The sequence below is a fragment of the Pleuronectes platessa genome, chromosome 10, assembly GCF_947347685.1.
Source record: "Pleuronectes platessa chromosome 10, fPlePla1.1, whole genome shotgun sequence".
NCBI lineage: Eukaryota > Metazoa > Chordata > Actinopteri > Pleuronectiformes > Pleuronectidae > Pleuronectes > Pleuronectes platessa.
The window spans coordinates 26,750,071-26,773,781 of record NC_070635.1 but is presented as its reverse complement, the minus strand read 5'-3'; the positions used below and the strand labels follow the sequence as shown (position 1 = coordinate 26,773,781).

General features: G+C 40.6%; 1 protein-coding gene and 1 long non-coding RNA gene across 5 annotated transcripts in view; both read left to right on the top strand.

The window, feature by feature from the left end:
• The window catches only part of LOC128448962 (neurocalcin-delta A), a 76,517-nt gene that overhangs the window by 33,231 nt on the left and 19,575 nt on the right, over positions 1 to 23,711 (top strand). Inside the window, exon 1 of one of the 4 annotated variants that reach the window (XM_053431868.1) lies at positions 15,704 to 16,083. The exons of 2 other annotated variants lie outside the window; for them this stretch is intronic. The gene's annotated coding sequence lies outside the window, so the exon portion shown is untranslated. Of the gene's footprint in view, positions 1 to 15,703; positions 16,084 to 16,138; positions 16,409 to 23,711 lie in introns of those variants that run through there. One more of the 4 variants, XM_053431869.1, reaches the window with a different exon arrangement.
• Positions 264 to 5,758, top strand: LOC128448966 (uncharacterized). The gene is made up of 2 exons (XR_008339828.1): positions 264 to 3,736; positions 4,541 to 5,758. It is a non-coding gene; the product is annotated as an uncharacterized LOC128448966 (long non-coding RNA).

The window sequence follows — 23,711 nt, the reverse complement described above, 5'->3', positions numbered from 1 at the left end:
GAGGAAGCGTGGCTGGGTTCAAAGTTGAACAGCGTTTCACTGTGATGTTGGGCATATCTACAAGAACCAGCGAGCAGCAGAGAGATGTGAGGTCTTCTGTTCTGTAAGAATGAGAGACACAGCATTAGGAACAAGGAGTTTCAAGTCAGAGTAACCAACTAGGTCTCGTGAGGCAAGGACGGCTTTTTCACAGGCGGCCACTGCAGGCAAACAACGTGGAAGGCCAGCTGCCACCAGATCAAGTTTGGCGGAGAAGCAAGCGACAGGGCGAAATTTGTCACCATGAGACTGAAGGAGGACGGAAGTCATGCAGCGGTCTCTCTCATCCACAGCCTGAACAAAAGGTTTGTCAGGGTTTGGGAGAGCAAGAGTGGGAGATTGCTGCAGCGTCTTCTTCAGTGTGACAAATGCCTCGTCTGCCTCTGGAGTCCAAACGACACGTTCGTGAGGAGTGATTGATTTGCCGTGGTACAGAGCACCTAAGGGGGCTTCAAGAAGAGCAAAGTCAGGAATGAACGTTCTACAGAAAGAGCATGTGCCGATGAATGACATGAGTTGTTTCTTCGTCAAGGGTTTTGGCATGTTAACAATAGCTTCTACTCTCTAATCCGACAGGGATTTGCCATCTTTGGTGACGACATGACCCAGAAACATGACAGTTTGTTGTACAAAGTGTAGTTTGCTCAGGCTGACTTTATGGCCCTCGTGAGCCAGATGTCTCAGCAAAGCGATCGTGTTTGTTTCACATTGCTCATGTGTGGGACTGGCAATTAGTAGATCATCAACATACTGCAAGAGAGCTGAACCCGGAGTGAGGATGAGTGGTTCAAGACTGTTCCTGAGAGCCTGATTGTATAATGATTGGCTACTGTGATGGAGACTCACAGTAGCCTTGACATAGGCGTGTGAACGTGTAGGCCTTGTTATCAAAATTAAAAGTACTGGCTGTCCTTGTGGACAGGAACACTAAAAAAAGTGTTGGATAAATCTACAACTGAAAACCACAGTGCATTAGGCTGAATTTGGTAAAGCAGTATGTATGGGTTGGGAAAAATAAGTGATCGGAAAATGATGGTGTCATTCACAGCCTTTAAATCCTGCACAAATCGCCACTCAGTAGGTTGATCTTTGTCTCTGATCTTCTTAACTGGGAACAGTGGAGTGCTGACCGGTGAATCAGGGCAGGGAACAATTACACCAGCTTGCAAAAAGGATTCAAAAACAGGACGTATCCCCTCCACTGCTTCCTCTCTGAGTGGATATTGTTGTTTACATGGTCTATAATCAGATTTTGTAGTGATTTTGACTGGATCACAATTTCTGATGAGGCCCACATCATATTTGTCTTTTGCCCACAGTGCTTCAGGCAGATCTGAAAGTGAAAGGAGAAACATCAGAGGGGCTGGACAACATTGCATAAGAATGAAGGTGATTTTCAGTCACAACAGATGAGCGTGTGGCTGGAAAACAGAAGATTGGAGACATTTTTAGATCAAATGCACTCAGACTGGGTGAATACATTACGTCAGGCGTGGTTGTGGGTTGCCAATCAACGACAGCCTGGCATGATCTGACAAATGGGCCTAAGTCTTGCCACTGGTCATCATGGGACTTGGAGAGCGAGATGTGAGGGCTGGAATTCGAGACGCGAAAACAGTGCCAACTGCTGGTCAGTGAGTGAGACGGCAGCTGCATTTCTGGAACCAGACCAAAAAATATTGGACACTTTAAGAGAATAATCAAAAAAAGGCAAAAACAGAGATTCATAAACATGATCTGCTGTGTCTGTCACGTGTGAGGTGTAATGCAATGAATCAGTGTGCATGAAATCAGAAAAAGGAGTGACAAGAGAGTGCGACGTGGAGAGCAGCTCAGTGGAGGCATTTATAGGAAGTTGCCACTGATGCAAACAGCTGCTCATGTGTGGTCTGTGACATTGTGAATGTGGTTGAAGAAGAATTGTGTGTAACCATCACTCCTTCAGAGGAGGATACTAAGTTGAGGCCTAACACAATCATCAAATCTCTTCCTAATAGATTAATTGGGCAAAAGGGAGACAAAAGAAAACCACGTTCAAACTTTATGGGATGTTGTAGATGTTTGTTAAACTGACCGGCGCATTTTGAGAGGTTTTGTGAAATTTTATTTTACAGTGGCACAGCTGGCACCTTGAGAGAATATAAAGCGACCACTCATTTCAGGGGATGTGGGAAAGTCTGACATCCTAACCACAGAATAACCTGCACCAGAGTCAACCATGAAATTAAATTCCTGACCTTTAACACACAGTTCGAGTTGAGGCATTTTCTTAAAAGCATCACTATTGTACTTAACATGAGTACCACAAAGTTGTGTGTGATCTGGTGTGTGTGTGTGTGTGTGCGGTTAATTTGGCAACTATGCTTCATTGCTGTAGCTTGTTTGTATTTGTTCGGTTAGTTTGGCAAGCGAATACTTCATTGCCTTAGCGTCTGTGTGTGTGTGTGTGATTCACTTTACTTTCTTTGATCCTCGGCGGGTTGATTGGTCATCTCCTCTCCGTCTGCCATCTCCTCCCTTTCTCTATTTGAGTCGGCAGTGAAAGTTTTTGTCTCCCCCTCCTCTCGCTGCTGGGGGCAGTTCTTCGCCCAGTGTCCTTTATCTCTGCAGATCAAACACTCATCTCTGGCAATTGGGGGTCGACGAGAGAAGCCTCTCCCCAGACCACGTCCCCGCCCGCGCCCCCCACTTCCTGGTTCAGTGAAATTGGCTCTGCTATCAGTGTTATCTTGTCTGCTTGGCCTTGACAATGCTGAAACAGCCTGCATCATGGTTAGCTGTGCTTTCTGGAGCTGTTTATCCTTTTTTTGTTTTTCTCTGTCTTTTGTTTGTTTGTGTTGGCGTTCAGCATGTTCAGCATGACGTCTGATCTCTGTAAAGCGAGCATCCTCAAGCCCGATGCAGGTGTGGCCTACGTCTGCCCGTAGTGGGGGAAGCAGACCATTCAGGAAGGCCTGTTTTAGATGTGTTTCATAAGCCCCTGGCTCATTGCCAAGGTTGTCAGGTATGGGGATGCCGCTGTGTTGATTAAACAGGACAGTCAGACGTGTGAGGAAATCTCCTACGGTTTCGCCTGGTTGTTGTTTGCACCCCGTTATTTTGGACATGTCAATTTTATGGGGAAGGCGGTCTTCAGGGCATTGAGGAGTGTGTTGAGAGCGTTGACATATGCGGCATTACCCGCATCCTCCCAGTCTGGTGAAGTCAGTGGGGCCTAATTTCTTCATTAGAAGTCGTCTGATTTCAGACACTGTTGGCATGAATTCATGGCAAAATGTTTCAAACTGGAGGGCAAATGCTGTGCCAGAGTTCCGTGGGTCTGGGAGGTGATTTAGTGCTTCGGTCATGTCAGCGTCAGTCCAGGGGCGGTAGACGAGGGCTGGGCCGGTTGGTTCCATGATGTTTATCATAGGAGCAGTTATCACTTCTCCCTGCTGTTGACGAGTTCTATTTGCAATGGGAGAGAAGAAATTGGAGCCCAGAGATGAGGAAGAGGTGACGTCATCATTCAGTCCTCCAGCTGCCCCGCCTCCATAGACTGGGAGAGTGGTGGGTGGAGGCTGGGATGGGCCTGATCGTTGATCGGTGGAGTCTGGTATCTGCACATTATATGGAGGGGGGTTTTGTCGTTGGGGAGGAGGGAGGCAGGCGTCGAGGAGAGGCCCTTTTAAACCCTGTAAGGGGAGGATAAAGAGAAGTATATGATTTATTTTCAACTTTCTCTTCAACATTCTCTTCAACATTCTTTTCAACATTCTCGGTTTCCTTCTTGTCAACCTTAGCCATCTGTTTAAAACGTTTTTTTCCTGTCCCTACACTCTGCCTATTTTTCCCAGATTTCAATGCACTTTTTATTGTCTTCCATGTCTTACCACATTGCGACCTTGACCTTTTTCTTGCTTTTTAACTCTTCCTCTCTTTTGAGGAGTTTCTCTTTTAAAAGTTTAATTTTGTCGACACTGAATGACACGTTATGAGGAAAACCAAAGTCTCTGGAAGAAATGTCACACTTTCCCATCCGTGTCTTGCAACCATAGTGTTCACAATAGGACCCTCTGGGTTTGGAAGTCTTCGACTTCCCTGGTTACCCATCCTTATCAATTAAGTGTATGAAATCGCGCACATCTTACAATTTCTCTTGAACACAAAATTTAAGATGTGGACGTCTCCACGAATCGTTGTTTCTTTCTCTGGCAGAACAGGAAAAATGCCTTCAATCAATCAAATTTTATTTGTATAGCCCATATTCACAAATTACAATTCGTCTCATAGGGCTTTAACAGGGTGTGACATCATTCTAGTTGAAGACATGTGCCTTCAAGTAGAATGATTGCAAGAAGATGGGTCAGATTAACACTAATAATCCACAATAATCCAGAGACAATGACTAATACACCTGTTCCAAATAAAACCCTTTAAATGTATTATTTCTTATGTTTGATTTTGTATTTGAGAAATCACCTGAACAGTCACAAAAATCTGAATTTCAACATCTCACCAGATATAAGATGACCAAAGTGAGGTCTTTGGATCCCTGTGAAGAAGGTCCAGAACCCCAGGCTTTTCGGCCCTCTCTTCTCTTCAGTGTTGGAGGTAGAGGCAGAAGGTTTCCCTCCCGGGTGATCAGCAATCGAAGACTTCTCGGGTCCAGCCTGCTCGTGACGCCAAGATTGTGATGGAAATTTATCTTGAGATTTGAAATAATGAAATTCTCAGACTGGAGTTGCCATTGAGTCTTTATAAAAGTAAGCTCTGCAGAGTTACACAACAAGCACGGGTGATCAGAATGAAACAACTGGCTGCAACTTCCAAAAAAGCCAGGACTTACATCAAGAGGCGTTTCACATGACAATATGTAAAGAAATGAAAAAGACATGACAGAACTAATACAAAGAGGTGCTTCATAAAACTTAACATGAAAAAGATATGAAATCCTCCTCTGTGTCTATCTGCTGTGTCCGGCCGCTGCAGCAAACTCCCTGTTTGCCAAGGCCACAGCAGTGAGAAACCTGGTCAGTTGAATTTTCCCTTACAATATATTAATCAAGTAATAAAATACAATCGTTCGATTAATCATACAAATTATTGTAATTTTAATTGATAAAAAACAAAAATAATAGGTGCAGCCCTAGTCAACAGTGAGTGCTCCTATAAGCTGCACTGGGCATTTGCTTTTGGGCCGAACATTTCATAGCAATTTTCAATTATTCGTAATTTTCATAAAGTTGGTGCCACACCATAATATGATGGTGGAATGACAAATGGTATTCTATTCAATATGAATAGCACATGGAAAATCTCTGTCAATAATAAATTCTCACACTGACCACGAGCATAGGTTGATGGTAGCTGACAATTTCTAAATCATGTCTAAGCTTTTGGATTTCATAATTAGCTTGTTGAGCTGTGGGGTTTGGTCATTCATAAGTGTCCCGTATTAGGGAACATACGAATGTGGCTGATCTTCTACGCTTCTTTTGGAAATGAATGAGAGTGGCATGGGTGAAATAAATCATACCCAAACCTTAGCGCAGAGCTGGAGGAGTACTGATACCAAAAGAGGGGGAATCCTCAATCATCAGCCAATTTTGACCCATCAGTCTTCTCAATGTTCCTCTTTAGTGTCATAACCCAAAGGCTGACAAGCTATCTGATAAAAAACACTAAGTGATGGATACAAAGTTCCAAAAAGCTGGAATTAATAAATGGTGTCAGATCATGTCTGTGTGTCACTCCGCTCACTTTAACACAGTCCTGAGTGTGCGTCACGTCTCGTGTTGTACTGTGGTAAGTTTGCAAAGTAACATCAAAACTAGTTTGATGCATTTAGCTTTCCTTGGCACAGATGAAGTGAAAGATTTTTGCCTATAAGTGTTCTTGGAGAAAAAAGGTTGCATTTAATTAAAGAAAACCTCTCCGGCTGTTATGCGCGGGGCTGGTTCAATCATGCTTTTGGGTTTGTGTTGCAGCCAGTAATACATAAAACATGTACATTAAACTGTCTTATTCAGTGTTTGTACCAGTTTTGATGGTTTGTTTGTTCTGGAAGGGTGAAGAACTCTGTGGATAATTCTGCTCCCAGTAATAATGTGTGGTGTTATTAGAGAGAGTGTGGGGGATGTTAATGGACAGGACCCTGGGGGTTGTGTTCCCCATCCGCTGCAACACGGAAGCTAGCTTTCCTTATATTTTTCCCAGGCAACCAACAGGAAATGGCTTAAATGGCTTCGTATTGTCATAGCTGAGAGAAACTCTTTTAGCTTGGTATGTTTAATTATTATGAAATAACTCAAAAGCACAATAATGAACTGAAGTCCTCCATTCTGGACAAGATGAGCCATTGTCAGACATGTACTGAACTCTGCAGATCTTCCGAAACTCCGGAGTTGGAGCTTGCAGAATTCCTGTCGTATACCCCCAGTATAAAGTCTGCAGAAGTCCATGTGAGTGCACAGCAGAGGATCCCCACTTGATTCATATGACATACACAAATGTGAAAAAAAGAGAATCTAAATAACTTAGATTCAAGTGGTGTCACACATGTAGAAAACACCAACAAAGATGTTTGTGGTTATAAGAACCGACGCAGGCGTCCATGTGTTGTGAACAATATCTCCTGCTACACCACCACTCACCTGAATCCTGTGGAGAATTTGTTGCTGTTAGCATAGAACCCCCTGCAGCGTTTTGCGTGTGTTAATAGGCAAACTGTGGTAAAAGTCTTGACACAATTCTCTGGACTTCCTTCGCAGGACATGCCATAAAAACAGCTTCATATACTCCTCACATTCTACCCAGTTTACTGCTCAGTTCATTGGTCAATATTAATTGGTATTATTATAAATGTTCATTCTTCAGACAATCACCAATGTTACTCTCCTTAATAGAAAACCACTAAATCAATAACATTCCAGAATCTGTCCAGTATTTTTGAAGCAGGAAGGACAGACTACCTGTGCAAACCAGACTTTACACCTTTGAAGTCACCCAACCCAACGGAGACTGCTAGGTCTAACTTATTTTACGTCTACTGGTTGTTAGGAGTCAAACATTTGATGGTGTGGCTGCATTTAGTTGACAAATCACAAATCACAAAAAGTTGAGTGTTGAGACTGGAAATCTTGTGATGGATTATTTTTAGCCATATCAGTAGCATGGCTGCAGGAATGGCAATTTTAGTTAATAAGCAAATACAAATCTGTGAAGCAAGATTTAATTTGCCAAACCCCAAGCAACACCAAGAAGACGCTTCCTTGGAAAAACAATGAAAGACAGAGAGAGAGTATGCTTTCATCAGACTTTATCCCTAGATGCCAGAGTATTAGCATGGCTGTAAGCTCTTGTTTAACTATTTTACATATTTTCCCTTGTTTTCCATTGATCCGACTGGGCTGTCTGATTGGCAGAAATTATACTGTGAGAGACCAAGACGCAAAAAAGATTTAAATCCGATTTTAACATTATTCTGTAATTTGATCTTCAGGGAATCATCCTGGATAGACGGCATTATTGTTTATTTTTTTATTTTGTGAATGCAGAAATCATAGGGGCAGTAAGGAGGGACACACTGCTCATTGTTTGTGTTGGTTCAAAGACTTTTGTATGATATGAAGGACATTTTGACATTCGAAAGCATGAGAAGAGTATATCGAATTAAAGGGAGACTTTTTTTTCTTACCCCAGATCACTATGTGGATCTGCTTAGGGCTGCTGCTTAGGGCTGCTGCACATAGATATTTAAAAAATGTGGAGACCACAGACATAATAATAAACTAAGCAGTTTTCAAAACAAATTCAAAAAAGGGCTTTGCAAAGTTTAAACAAGAGCAAATATGTTAATACATGTATAAATACATATTTTTAGATAATGAGATTTTGTTCTGGTAAGGGGAAAAAAATTGACTAAATGGGGAAAAGCATGAATTCATGAAGGTAAATATGTCATACGTCCACAAAGTTACTAGCACTATAGGTGAACAGAGACAAATAAAAAATTATAAATGAAAAACAGTTTTCTATCTTTTTTAAATTTCAGAATGATAAGTATCCCATAAGTTTAAATGTGGCCTGTTGAAAATATTTCATCATAATCATAATCAAAACTGCTCTCCCCTGTCATAGTCCTTGTGTATTTTGTTTAGGCTAAACAGCTAAATATTTGATGGTGTAGCTGCATCATGCATAGATCCTCTTGTTTCTGGTGCTGTTGTTTCCCATGACTCTGAGATGAGCCAGACGAAGCCCAGTGTGATTTCCACACAGTTCCCAGGCCCTCAAATGCCTCCAAACACAGGCCATTACACAAAGTCACACATACACACACACACACACACACACTTTTGGTCTGATATGCTAACTTTAACTTGCCAACCACAAACACAAACACACACACAGGCCTGAGGGGGCTCTCAGACCAAGGGACAGCTGCAGCTTTTCCAGTTAAGAGGCCCACTGTTTTTCAACAAGGGCCGATTGCATGTGTCAGGTTGCTTGCTTTCAGTGAAATCTCACAACTTTTTTATAAGGACAACCACAGTCTCATTGATTTGGGCTTGTGTGCGCTTTTTTTAAACTTATACTCACAGAGGTATTTCCATAGTTTCCTGCAGAATGCCTAGTCTTTACCAACAGTCTCTGCAATCTCCCTCCAAGAGCCATCTGGAGGGAGCATAAGAGCAGACAGATCTCTGTAGAGACAGACCTGTTGGCAAACTGTTGCCTCCAGCTCATCCATGTTAGCAGCGCCTGCAGCAAGATCAATAAGTGGGCAGGTGCATGAGAGGTGCATTTTTGGCAATTGACGCAGTGCGCAAAGACACCATTGTTTGTAATGGAGCAAATAGACTTAATAGAGCCTCTGACTTTCTCTCTGGTTGAACATTGTAGACATAAATGTAGCCCAAACAACAAATAGGCTAATTATTAGAATTTACAGATCTCTCATAACCTAGCTCTCACACCCAGGCCACAATGACTGCAGAACGGCCACGGAATCGCCATATGACACCTTGCTTTTCATTTCCCGCCCATATTAACAGAGTGACTACACTGCTTGCGGTTCTGCCACGGTTCAGCTGTGGTTCAGCCGCAGAAGCAACGCTGCTCTTCTAGAGATTTGAGGTCTGGCAGATTTTCTCTGCTTACCATGCAAGGTTCACAGCAGAGTTGGCTATGAAAATGATCTTTCAGCACAGTTTCAGTATTTATCTGTTGAATGTTTCACAAACATGCTTGTTTGCAACACTTCCTGTACCCGTAAACAAAAAAAAAGCAATTTCTTTTCACTGCATCCAATCATCGCTTTACCAGGGCTTTGGTTGTTATTACAAGACCGGAAAATACACGGTTTCATACTGTACTGTCGTCGTGTTTAGTTCAACACATAGCCCGACTTTTATTCGAGGAAATACAGTCATTGTAATAGCGGTGCCATTATGAACAACATAAAACCAAGATATGCAGAAGAACCATGGCATAGCCATTCCATGGTGAAACTGCTTCCAGTATGCCCGGGTATTAAAGTAGCCTAGCCTACATATTCATCAGTTCAAGTTGATCTGTGGGGAAATCCCACAAACAAGTAATGAATACATTTTCTACGATATAGTAGACACTGAAATTAAAGTCTTCGTGTGGCAGGCTGTAGCCCTCTGTCCGTGTCGAATGAGAGGGCTTGGGCATCACGGTGTGGGCTCAACTATCGCCCAACCCTTCAACTGAGAGTTATTGTTTACAGCTTTTCCAAAACAGATTTCATCCTCAATTTCACAAACTGACCACATTGGGTTTTTGCGTTGTCTTGTTTTGAGTTCTATCTCCACACCGCCCCTATTTTAACACTGATCCTGACTGTGAGGGTCACGTCTCGTGTTATACTGAGCACAAAATGTTGACGAGTCATTTTCATGATGTTTAAATGCAGCCTCATAAACTCTGGAGCGAATCAAACAAACATTAAGTTACTTCATGTGCTGATCAGGTCTGATAACTAGTGATGAGTGTTCATTAGTAAATAAATGAGAGCAGAGTGGAGGAGGGCACAGAAACTCCAGCTCGGTACAAACAGCTGTAGCTTGTGCTCTGATCATGACGCAGCTGATCACTGAGGAGCTGTGACCAGATAAACTCAGTTGTCATTGTTTTGTTCTGTCTTCTCCGCAGTGACCGGCTGCTTAACGTGAACGAGCTCTGATCTCACTGCGTGTCTCGTTTTGAGCGAGTAAGTTGTGGAGGATATGGGTACATGGAGCCGGTCCTTCTGCGCATGCGTTAATTGGTAAAAAAAATTTATGCGTTAATGCCCCCAAATTTATTTTTTCAGAACACTTTATTTGTATGTGAAGAGGATTTCAACAAAGAAAAAGAAAATAATTCAGAAACAACCTACCAACCCCACCTTTAACATAGACCTTTAAGATACTTTCTATCTGTTTTGGTAAACCTTGTCGTACATTAGATTAGTCTGATGAGTAGGTTTGCAAGGGGGCGAACAATTTCCGGTAAATTTCCGGAAACTTTCCATGGCAATATTCAGCTCGGGATTTTGGGGAATTTAAAAAAAAAACACAAAATAAAACGCTGAGCAATAAAAACATCATTCAAAACTCTACTTTAAAGATGTATGGAATGCAGCCCACGCTGCTAGTTGAAGTTCAACCCTCCACTGTGCATTTCTCCATCACATGCACAGATAATTCCCAGCATCCTGCACACTACAGCAGGGCTATTGAGGCCTGCTGTAGTGTGCTGGACTAATCAGGTAAGTTTCGATGATACTACTGGGGGAAATATATTAGCATGCTGATTGATGATTGTTCATCTAGCCTATTTCTATTTATTTATCCATCAATTGTAAAATATTTTTAAAGACGATTCCAATTGTTTGGCCTACTATTTATATCTCTGGCATTGAATTAGTGTTTTGTTTAAAAGCTTTTTTCTCATCTTATTTGAGAAAAAATACGGCCTGTCTCTAGATCGGACCATCTTCAGAGCTCAGAGCTCACTGTGGCGCTCTCCGAGCGAGTGGGCGGTGTCGGAGCCCCGCGACCCGGGGCCGGTGCGCTCGCTACACACACACACACATAGAGGGGCTGGAGAGCCGCATGCAGCTCCAGAGCCGATGGTTGCCGACCCCTGTGTGGAACCGAATTTGTATGATGTATTGGACATTTTTGTGTCTCCTGTGGCAGCAGTGTCCATCACTTTTAGCTCTTCCTCTGGATACACTTCCGTTGTCGTTTCTCCTCTATTTGCACCGCGTTTCTCTATTTGCACCGCGTTTCTCTATTTGCAGCGCAGTGCTGCACGTTTGTGTATTTTCTGCGCACTTTTTGTATTTGCTGCGCACTTTTTGTATTTGCTGCGCATTTCTGTAATGTGTTGTGTTGTGAAATTGATGAAGATGTTTTCTTACTTTGCTTGTGTTTTGTCAACTTGCATGTGTTTTCTTAAGTTGCTGTTCGTTGAGCTCTCAGGGCCACCGTATGAAAGAGCCAAATCAAATAAAACGGGACTTTGGCTACATTTTCTCACTGTACATGGTGCTGCAGGTGAAAAACTCCAGCATTGATTTAAGAGCGTTAATCTAAATCCAAATTTCCTGAGACTCAGTTTGCACCTTGTTCAGCCCTATGAGCCAAATTGTGATTTGTGAATATGGGCTAGACAAATATAATTTTATTGATTGTGACGGATGTAGATGCATTCACAAACATGCTTTCCACATGTTGCTCTTAATCCGTTGAGCGAAAGGTGAAACACCAACATCTCCTTCTACATCATCTCAAACCTGTTAAGGAATCACTTTGTCCTTGGTCCAAGGTTTTACATTAAGCACTAAAACCTTGTTAACATCTCTGGGCCGTCCCTCCCTGGCAGCTGATAAGTCATAGACATATAACAGCCAATTGTTAGTAATATAATAAAACGAGAATTCTTGCACAATGAATAGGGAATATAGTGATATATATTGAACCTTTTTTAAATTGTTATTGATGGAAATTATGTAGCGGTAATTATTGATAACTTTTTGTTGCCCAGTCCCATAATAGGAAACACATAAGAAAGGAACAGTTTAAAAATGTAAAGCACAAATGGATGAAAAGCAGAGAAGAGAATATAAGCCTGAGAAATAATGTGGGGCCTTCAGTTTGGTCTTAAACATGTCTATGGTGGAGGAACACTTACCGGTAATTGTTAACAATTCAAAAGGTTGAGGGCAGCCTCAACCAACGCACAATTGCCCTTACCCCTTCAACTCAACTAAGGGACAACCTGGAGCAACTGGTCTAAAAATCTGAGAGATCTGGGGATAGAAAGGGGACAGAGATGTTATGGGGCAACAGACCATGTTAAACTTTAGAAACAAAGAAAGAACACTGACACTCAATACTATACTTGAACAGTGGCCAGTGTAGGGATGCAAGTACAGTTAGTTCTTGGGACAAGATAGTATTCCAGCCAGACTATCTGCATCAGTTGCAAACAGGATTAGGATGACGGGCCGATGCCCATCAGAATATCCATCATAATCCAGTCGAGAGGGGAAGTGATCTAAGGTTTAACCCTCAGCTTCAAGGTCTCACAATGGCATAAAAATTAACTCTTACAAAATCACTTTACAATTTGAAACATACATTTACAAAAACAACTGCTTGTTTTGGTTCATTTAAGATACTAGAAATGTGTGAGTTTGAGCCTGGTGTTTCATACCTGTCTAAATATTATGTAACTACTGATTATAGTTACATGCTGCAGACAATGTTTGAGGTCTTTAGAAGTGAGAACACTGTCACAGTGCAGGGAGCACTGTTGTTCCAAAGGAACAACTTCTGAAGGGTTTGCCTTGGAAAGAGAAGTTATTTTCACTTCCTCTCATGCTGTTGCTTCCTGAGCTTTGGAGGAAGGAATTCCCTCTAGCACCGTTTAACCCACCCTACATAAACACACACACAAACTCACACATAGAGAAAGCTGTTAGCATTCTTCTACAGAATTGCTCCTCCAAAAGAGACTGAAAGCAGTGAAGCACCTTTCAAAAAGTCACATGAGGTGGTCGTTCCAGATCCACAGTCACAAAGGTGGTCTACAGTTAATACAAATCTATAATTTGTTCCCACTTTCCACAATGATGGGTTCAGTTATCAATGGGAGGTGACAATGTTGTGCAGTGCAGTATCTGAATGTTGCTGCCATTTTCCAAAGCCTGTTCCTATACCAATTAATACTTTGCCTTTATCATTCCCTCTCCCTTCATTATAAGGAGCAGGGTCTGCCTTCAGAGGCACTTCTTATAAAACAGTTTACACAGTTTAGCGTTTTAACATAGTAGATAATGCTTCTTTAAAACTTATTCTGAAAAACCATTTAATCTAAGGCTTTAATCTAACTATAATTCATCCCTCTGTCAATTGTGCCACAGACTCTTATTTCAGTTTCTTACATCATCTAAGCCTCTATGCTTTGGCTTTTCAGTCCTGCCTCTTTATTCTCCTCAGGTTATTTATCCAGGCAGCAGGCTTCATTAAATTACTTTTCCCAGTCCTGCAAATTCTCTCTACCCTTTGTGGCATTTCATCTTGTGTCCCTGTCCACGTGGCTCTGAGTCAGTCATACGTACCCTTACTCACAGTTGTCCAGAGGGGGTGGTTTTCACTCGGCTGACCTTAGCCCCACCCTTCACATGACCCCACCCTGCTCTGGGCCCCACAGCACTCCATTCAACTGGCCAGCAGATGCTATCCAAATGAATGTAATCAGACCAAAGCTGTTCATACTCACAGCATGGTGGAGGGTGGAATAAGGAGGGTCTTTGGTTCGCCTAGAAATGTTGTTCTCTTCAAACTGGTCTTTGTCTCACACACACACACACTCTCTTCGGGAAGTTTTGAACTAGAGCGCGGCTGATACTTACATAAACCAGCATTTAAAAATCTTAAAATACTCAGAATAGAGCTCCTTTTAAGTACACACTACTGTGGCTGGGACTAACAATTGTTTGGATTATTGATTCAACAGAAAATATTTTCTTGATTTGTCCAAACTGTGAAACATCAGAAAATGGTTAGAAATGTTTTGCAAGCAAGTACTTTTTTTTGTCAGATTATACAATCTTTTAATTCAAGTCCAGTTTAGTCCGATCGGTGTCACATTTGAGAACCCATGGAACTATACATATTTTTTCAGTTATCTGTAAAGTTTAATACTTGACAAATTGTAATTGAACATTTCAAACAGACCTTCAGGTTTTTTTGACTATGCACCCTTTATTGATTTTGGATGTCTTCACAGTGAATAGGATTTAATGTGCAGGTTTTGTCAATTTGTATAAAGCAAGTGCCTTAGTGACAACATAACATCCACTCTTCTAATGAGACAATACATTTTAAATATACCATTACCCCTGTTACGGTTTGATGGAGGAAATGGACCCAGGATGCAGAGGTTACAAACAAAAAGGTATTTAATATAATAAAAGGCTTTAAACAAAACAAAACAGGAACACTAACACAAGTAACTCTGGCGACAAGGCGCACGGAGAACGAGGAAGCTGGTCGAGACAGCAGGAAGAAACAAACCTATAGAAGACTACGTGTAGAAACATGTAGCACAACAACGAGTACAAACCGACCAAGGGCTTGGGGAAACGGAGGCTTAAATAGACACAGAGGGAAGGCAGGAACAATTAACCACAGGTGAAACACATGAGGACTGGGAAGACAATCACCGAAAGGAAGTGAAGATAGAAACCACACACAAGGGACAGATACTACAAAATAAAACAGGAAACAGAAAATACACTGATGAGACTGAAACTTAACAAACTAAAATGACAGGACATCACAACCCCAGTCTTAATTGTTACCATTGATTTAATAATTATTGCCGATTAGCTGTTAGTCATAGTAGTGTTAAACCTAGCTGTTTGTGTTGTGTATATATTTATGTGTTTTTTTTTTTAACTGGAGCTACTTTTTTTCCCTCTTACCTAAAGTAATGCAACTTATTTAGTTCTTTATTTACTTTTCTCAAACTCTTTTGTGTATATATAGTTGGTTTGTTAGTCATGTGCTGAATGAATGATTTGAATCCTATGGAGTAAAGGATTCTTTGGATTAGAGTGGTAACATACATAGGTTAGTTAAATTTCCAATAATGAAAGCCATTTTTTTTATTTTGTCACATACGCATCAGCCCTTTTATCTTATGCAACAAATCAGAGAAAAACATACGGAATTTTAATAACTACTAAAATCTGCAAAAAATCTGCACAGATACAATAATCATCATAAAAACAATCTTGGTGCGAGACACATATTTTGGTTCAAGGAGGCTAAGCACGGGTTAAAAAGTGCAGCTTGTCTTGTGTACATTCCTTTTTTGATTGCATGTGTTTCTGAGAAATTTGAAAACAATATATAGGAAACTTAAAACGTTTTGTCGCCGTTTCTAAATTTCTTCTTTATTTCTCTCAAGTTGTATCACTCTGTTCATCTTGTCTAGGTCAGTCTGTCTGTGCAGCACGCAGCTTGGCTTTTACCCGCTCCTCTGTGTTACAATCTATGTGTGTGCGTGCCTGCGTGTGTGTCAAATGACCTATTGAAATCATTGCGGCGCAGTATGCCTGTTACCACAGCAACGCAGGCTTCTCAGTCTCTCAGTCCTTCTCTGTCTCTCCTCCATTTTCATTTCCCCTCCGCAATAGACTGAGGTCATGTGACCACTCCAACGTCAAGCTGGGCAGGCAGGCAGGCAGGCAGGCAGAAGAGCTAGTCAGTTTGTGGGCTTTTAACAAACCTCTTGCCCAAGCTAGGAGTCTCTGTGTGTATCTTTTAGCTCTGTCTCAGTAATTCATTCATTGCTCTTTTCCGACCTTCTCTGTTGTTCAATCTCCCTTTCTTTTCCTCTCATCTTTGTTTCTCTCTTGTGCAATTCTGCTTCCTTGCCTGTTGCTTGTCCTGTAGCTGCTGCTGACACAAACTTAATATAGGGAGAAAGTGCTCAGTGATGGACTGCTGAGCAGCTACATTGCTACAACGCGAGGTAAGCTTCCTGTGTTTTCTCTTTGTGTGCTTTAGAAGCCAGTGGTTTCTTCCAGAAGAGCTGTAGCTCCTGCCTCTGAGTCACATACTTGTGCAGAGGGGAGATTGTCTTGATGAATAGTCAGACAGGGAGTGAATGAGTCTCTGTGAATGTGAGGACACTCTTTTTCTAACTCTTTAAAACATGGTGTAAATTACACTGTTTTGAGTCGAATTTGAATGCCGCGGCTTATGGACACTTGGATGAAACCACACAAGCAGTATGGAGATGTTTTTTCTGTTGTTATATTACGTCCGAAGAAAGGGTCCCATTTACCTCAATCGCGGTGAGTAGATAATGAGTGGCTTTGAAGGGAAAGGCTGTTATTAAATTTACTTTATTATAAAAGGAAATGTTTCTGTTTCAGTCTGATGAAATTATTTATTTCATCACATAAAATGGTTAAACAAATTATTTATTGAGTCATGCATTTGCACTTACATGACAGAAAATACAAACCTACTCATCAAGACACTGCTTTACAACACCACACATATTTGTCTCTGTTGGTACCTGAGTGACTAAAAGGGCATTCAACGATGACAATGGCATTTATTGAACATTTTCAACCATTTAACTGTATTGTGGAAATGTCAGACATCATGGTCACATCACTGAGTTGGCTGTGACATATTTCACTCCTTTGAATGCACTCCTAATGCAGTTCAAAACAAGAAGGACAAGGCAACCAGGACAGTTGGGGTACAATTACATTTCTTTGCCAAGGTATTGTGATGTTTTAATCTGCCTGTGTGAGCAGATGTGGCCTGGGACTCATAAGTGATTGTAAGGAGAGGAAAAAACCACATTTAGAAATATATCGTCAGCCACACTTATAGAAATATTCATGTGTTCACTGCACGTTGGACAAACAGCAATAATCTGTATTGGTGGTCATTGTTAGCCTGGATCTTGGAAGAGTAGTTTTTTTCAGTTGAGTTTTGCTGGACTGTAATTGACCTCAAGATCAGTTTAATAGTGAAATATTAGTAAATAAAACAAATTTCCTTCAGAGCAGCCATGTAGAAATAATTACACTCTCTATCTTCTGCGAATGCCATGATCTCTGATTTGCAAGAGCAAGTTCTTATGGACAGACATGTTAGCGCTAGTTTCAAGGGACAGCTGGTCATCCGTGCTCTTTGTCATTCTCCCATGGGCTTTTATTTGAAGAGGTCATAGGTCGTTTAGCCCAAATCCAGCCTGAGTAGGCTGTAGAATGCTCTCTCAGGCTGCCTGCAGTTAAAAGGTTCCACACAGATATACACTTGCTGACATATATCATTTTTAAGGGATAGTCTAGGTCTATAGGCTGCAGGGCATTGGTTAAGGCAAACTATTGGAAACAGATGTTCTATTTTTTGTTAAAGAGAGGAATTCACACAGACAAAAAAACAAGTTATTTTCCTGTGGCCTGTCACTGTGTTCCTTGGTTGAACTTGATGCTCAAACAAGATCGTATTGGCTGCCATAACTGAGAATGCACCCTCTAGTAAGGGAAGTAATTTGAGTCAGTTTCACTACACTGGAAATTACTACTCAAAGTTCACCTTCTGTCAATCGAAAAAAGAAAAGATTTGCCACAAACTTAACTGTTGTTTAATCTTTGAAGCCACATGTATAGTTAAATATTTATGTTCTTTTGATATTTTCTTATATTGTCCAGGTTTTGTAGTTTAAGTTTTGTACAGTTGAATTATATTTTGTGTAATGTATTTTCTATATTCAAGTATATTCTGTTTTCAGCGCTGTTTGCGTCTTTTTTGCAACAGTTTGAAGAGGCCATAAGGCGGTTCTTCATATAGGTGCGTGGTTGAGCCAGCGCGGTAGGTTAGTGAAACGCAAGAAGAGTGGTGAGTGAGTCTGTGTAGTAGACTCAAACAAGTTTTGGCTGTGACATTTATGTGAAATGTGTGTGAAATGTGAGTGACATTTACGTGAAGATGACGGGAAAGTTATAGTTGATATCAGTGATAAGAGTAAAAGTTGAGTGGAGTTAAGGCATGCCAATTTTCGATAATGGATCGTTTAAACAATGTGTCAAACAACTTTGCTGGAAAGGACTCACTTCAATTGTAACCCGCCTACTCGATTTGTGTAACAGTGGGTTATCACTACGGGAAGGGTTCTGTTGTTTGGACACGAGTCAGCTATAAAGAAATACTCCTCAGACACAACAAGTGGCCATTGTATGGAACTGAGTGTAACGGCCACTACAGCCAGGCGCTTGATAAATGTGTTCCTTTAGTCCCCTGTCATAAGGTTGTAGGACATTCCTTATGAGGTTTAGTTATGAGGTATTTGGTTATGGTAGTTAGTGCTGCAGTGACTTTTTATAAGCAATAATGTACTATGCTACACAGATAAAAGGAATGTGTTTATATGTATCTGTTTGTTGTGATGGAAAGATAATGTGTTGTGGGAATGGGGAAAAATTTGCAAAATGTTGGAAAGGAAGCATGGGTAGACGACATCTGATTTCAGTGTCATCATTGTCAGTACACAGGAGCATGTGATACAGCTGTACAGATATTTAGACAAAACTAAATGACTCATCCAAGTTTTATTTTGAATTTGTGATTATAATTTTTTTCCTAAAACATCATCAATGTTCAGAATAAAAACCAATGCACTGATATCTTCATATCTGATAGTACTTATTAAAAGTTGCTTTTTGGTTATTGAGTCCCAACGATTCATAATTGGTCAATCAACAAATAATGTATGTTTTCAGTAATGGTTTGGATTAATTTTGATAATCATTGAATGATTTCAGTAATTAAACAGAACACTAGCTTTTTTTATATTATAGTTAACTGAGTATCTTTTGGTTTTAGAGTATTGGTCTTTTAAATTGACAAGCAATATGAAGACATCACGTAAAGAAATTGTGGGTGGCATGTTTTTGCAGTTTCTTTAATCAGCAGAATATCTGTTAAGAAAAACGAATCAATGAATGCAAGTTTGGACACCCCTGTTCTAGACTCTGTCTGCCTGCTATATTCTTTTTTACCCTAAAGTTTAATAATGAACCCTAACATATTTTTTTACACTTCTTATAATAACATAAAAGATTTTGAACTTTTTGATTTGATCTGCCACTGCATTGTAAAGCTGTGCTGACGATTTTGCACACGCTAACATCCATTAAGTTATTACCACACAGACAATCTGCCTCATAGTTTCAGCTGCTGTTATGCGCAGGTAAAAGTAATTCCTGAAGCTGCCTATTTATATGGGTCCACTCCAAAATTGTTTCATTCATGCTAACTAAAATAAACCACTGTCTAGCAAGATACTGAATTGCAACAAAACTTTAGCATATATATTGAATGAATTATCTGCATGTTTTTTGGCTCTTTTGCAACATAGTCTATTGTTCTGATCACAAATCTCAAAAGTATTTCTTGAAGGCTAAATTTAGTATATGTGCCCTGACCTGACCTGAACGTGCTTCATGTTTGTTGAGGCATGGTTCTCGATTACTGTCAAGACTTGGATATAGAAGACTTCATGAAAGATCATTTGGTACTGGGTCACTGAAAATTAGATATGAGTAATAAATTAATTTAATAATTCACTCCTCACCTAATTGAACATCAATTTTCATCCTTTTGGGGGGAATAGCTACAAAAATCAATTTATTCACTACATTATTTTGATTCTATCAGATTTTGGTACCTTTCAAAGTGTGAGGCGAAAGGAAAAGAGTGCCATGTCTGAATCTTCACTCAAAAGTAACTTGAATGCAATATGTGCTTGGAAACTACATTCTGAAAGCTGTCCATTCGTGAGGAAGCAGAAATAAAGATGCTATCAAGGAAAGGAGATCCTGAATTAGTTTTGTGGTTACATACTATGTCAGTATGTTTTTCTTTGTGTACGACTGAGTTTGAATGACAACAGCAGTGTTAGAAGTTTCAGACCCACTCTTAGCTCCCTCTGTCTCCCAACTCGTGAATTTGTACATGTGTTTATACATTCAATCCAAGTTACTTTACTTTGTTTACAAAGACATCCTGTAAATCCAGTATTGCCAAAAGTGAAGATTGCCATTGATTCGAAGCGGTGTTACATATAGCTACTTTGATTGTTGCCCAAAACCATAATTACACAAATTCACATTAAACAGTTTCCAATTTTTTTATTCGATTTCACAACAATTACTCAGTGTAACTGTCCACTAATTTGAATTATCAATAACCTTTAGGTAATAATACATACGTTCACTGCTCAGCATATCTCAGTTCCCCATGTTCATCGTGACCCATGACCTCAAATGTGATGTAACTTCCGTTCTGTTATTTTCCATGATGTTGTATCCTGTTTCTATATTTTTCTTTGACCACAGGAAACACCGCAGGCTTTGTTGCATCCCCTGAGGCAGTCTTCAATCAGAACCATCTCCATGCTCAGGCCCTGCCTGAGTCATGTTATCTCCTTCCCTTTCTTTTTTACTGTCCCACGCTCTTTTTACACTGTCTATTATTAAGCATACACTATAAGACATGATAGACCTGCTCTCATCCTGTAACAGCCATTCATTCTCCAGCTGCTCTCATACTTGTTGTGCAAACATCTCTTATCTGTATAGGTTCTTTGTCTCCTTTTACAGCCAACTCACTTCAACTTTAACAATACCAATGGATGTGTGTCCAGCAGGTGTGAGGCAGTTCTTTTGTGGTCATCCACCATCAGTTTTTTTGAAAGTTTTTATAGAAAGTTATCCGTCATCTTTAGTCTGTCAGGAGCATTTATTCAGATGTGTTTAATACACACGGATGGTTATGTAACTGAGCAAATGTAAGGTTAACTGTCTGACAGTTTCATAATAATGTCATCATGATATCTCTATTCCGTATGATGACAAATTATGAACTATTTTAACTTATTTGTAGCAAACGTTACTGCCCTAGCTATATGACGTTACTTTCTGACTTCATGGTTATATCATGACAGCATCATTCCTATCAAATTATCATAAATACATTTTTGTTCTCTCAGCTAAAGGTCATGGCTGTAGTCCTATAACAAGCAGGGATACCTAAAAATAATGCATTTCTGAACTATATGCATGACATCAAAACACTTCCAGTTTAATATGTGTGAGCAGGTAGTAAAATCATTTGTAAAACAAAGTTAGAAATCTGTCACCATTAGTGTGAACTACATTGCTGTTTGTACTGTGTAAAAATGACTAATCTGGCTGGGCTTTGCAAATGTTTAGTGACGTGAATCAGAGGAGTCAGGCTTTATGTTGAAGCGTTTGACGTTGGCGGCAGAGAATTGTAATATCATTTATAAGACACAGGCGGATATCTATACTGTCTCCCCCATGTTGGGACCCAGCAGTTAGACATCCAATTACCCAGGTCCAGTCATCCATTGCCTGGCAGGCAGGGAGCTCCCACCAAGGCACTGCAGACAAAGAGCGAAAGAAAGTAGTTATGACCTTTGTGTACAAGACAGGGGACTCATTTTCTGTTTGACCCAGAGACCCAAACAGATGTGACTCTTACAACAGTCCACCACAAATTTTTTTAATGTGATTCAGCTGAGTAAATGTTTAGTCCGTGGTTATCACAAAGCTTTACACATTTGTATATCTAATGGACGCCAGTATAAATAGTAACATTGTTATATAATCCTTATTTAATACCAGAACAATAACACATAGCTGGGACTACGGACCTTTGCACTGGGGCTTCACACATTTTATTGCATAACCCTTAAAGTTGATTAGGATATTGACTTGAGGAAGTGTTTCATCTGCCTCTCACTGGTACAGTCTTCTTCTCCAGAATCAGTACTCACAATTTGTGGTTGCCTCCTCCACAACATCCTCTCAGGTCTGTTACCATAGCAACTTAAAGAAGGATAAGAGGGCCATTTAAAAGTATAAGGGCTGAAGACGACAGCATCACACTCACCAGGTAGCAGCCAATCACTCTGACTCGAGTCACACACTGTTTGTCTCCTGTATCAGGTTCAGAGTTGATTTAATTGGAAAGAGCCTACACAACGGTCAGTCTTATTACAAAAGTGAAGGGAAGCATGAAGGAGCCGATCCTAGAAATGTTGGCTTAAGTCCAAGTAGTACAAACTCATCTGCCGCCCTCTTGGTTCACCCTCTATCCAGCTTCTCTATCCAGCTACTGCCTGGCTGTCTGCCAGTGCCTGTTATCCTATTTGAATTCCCAGAGCAAGAGCATTAAGGGGAGATGTTTCTCCTTTTGAAGTTCTCCTTGGAACCGAGGCTATAGCTTGCATTTGGATAGGTCCAAATGCATCTTTTGCATTTGGACTTATCAAAACATGTTATTTAAAGGCAATATATAACATCTTTGTACCCCTTTATTTCATTCAGAAGGGATTGCGCTTTCTTTGCTTACTACATTCAGTAAAAAGCAAGCAGATCAATTTAAATAACTGTGGAGAACATGCATAAAAGTAATTAAGTTTCTTCTCTGAATAGTATTTGTAAATTTTAACAATGGATTTAGTGTAGAAACTACAACCTCATCGTTTATCATTCACAAATGGCATTGTATCTATCAATCAATCAAATTTTATTTGTATAGCCCATATTCACAAATCACAATTCGTCTCATAGGGCTTTAACATGGTGTGACATCCTCTGTCCTTAACCCTCAGCAAGAGTAAGGAAAAACTACTAAAAACCCTTTTAATCAATCAATCAAATTTTATTTGTATAGCCCATATTCACATATTACAATTCGTCTCATAGGGCTTTAAAATGGTGAGACATCCTCTGTCCTTAACCCTCAGCAAGAGTAGGGAAAAACTACGAAAAAACCCTGTTAACAGGGTAAAAATACGTAGAAACCAGAGAGCCACATGTGAGGGATCCCTCTCCCAGGACGGACAGACGTACAATAGATGTCAAGTGCAGGAAAACATCAAGATTAAAGTTTTTAGCAGCATTGATGAGGGTAAACATTTTGAAGGATAACTTCAATACTATATGTCAAGCAGTCCTGCTGCAATCATAGTCCATGGTCAGCAGCCAGCAAGATAATGATCCATCATCCAGGTCCGATCCACTATAGTCCACAGTCATTGTCCACTGCCGCTTATTAAGATCCATCATCAGGTGCCGCCTTGGTCCTGGTTCACCACCATTATATGATGCCAACGTGACACAGGATCCGCCATTACCACTACGATGAGCCCGCACAATATAGAATCCGCCATACTGGATCCACCATTGCGACCTATGATGCTCGGTCCACACATCGTAATCCATGGTGCGGCCACAGCGGGCCCGAATCTGCGGGCGATAAAGCAAAGGGACTCGGGGAAGGGGTAAAGTCAGTAACATGAGATATGACTTACTTCAATGGTGATAGGGATGAGGAAGAGGAAGGAGAAGCTGGAAAGAGAAGCTCCGGGTTTTGCCTTGTAATCAATGATACAATGATACAGGCCGAACTTGGGAGTACACTGAGGCTCAAGGTAAATCTGACTGGCTGGAATGGTTTGTATGGTAGTACGATAAAAACCATGTGGCCCACTCAGTAGATCAGCCATCAATACCTCTATGCCTTTTTAAACTAAACGCTTCCTAT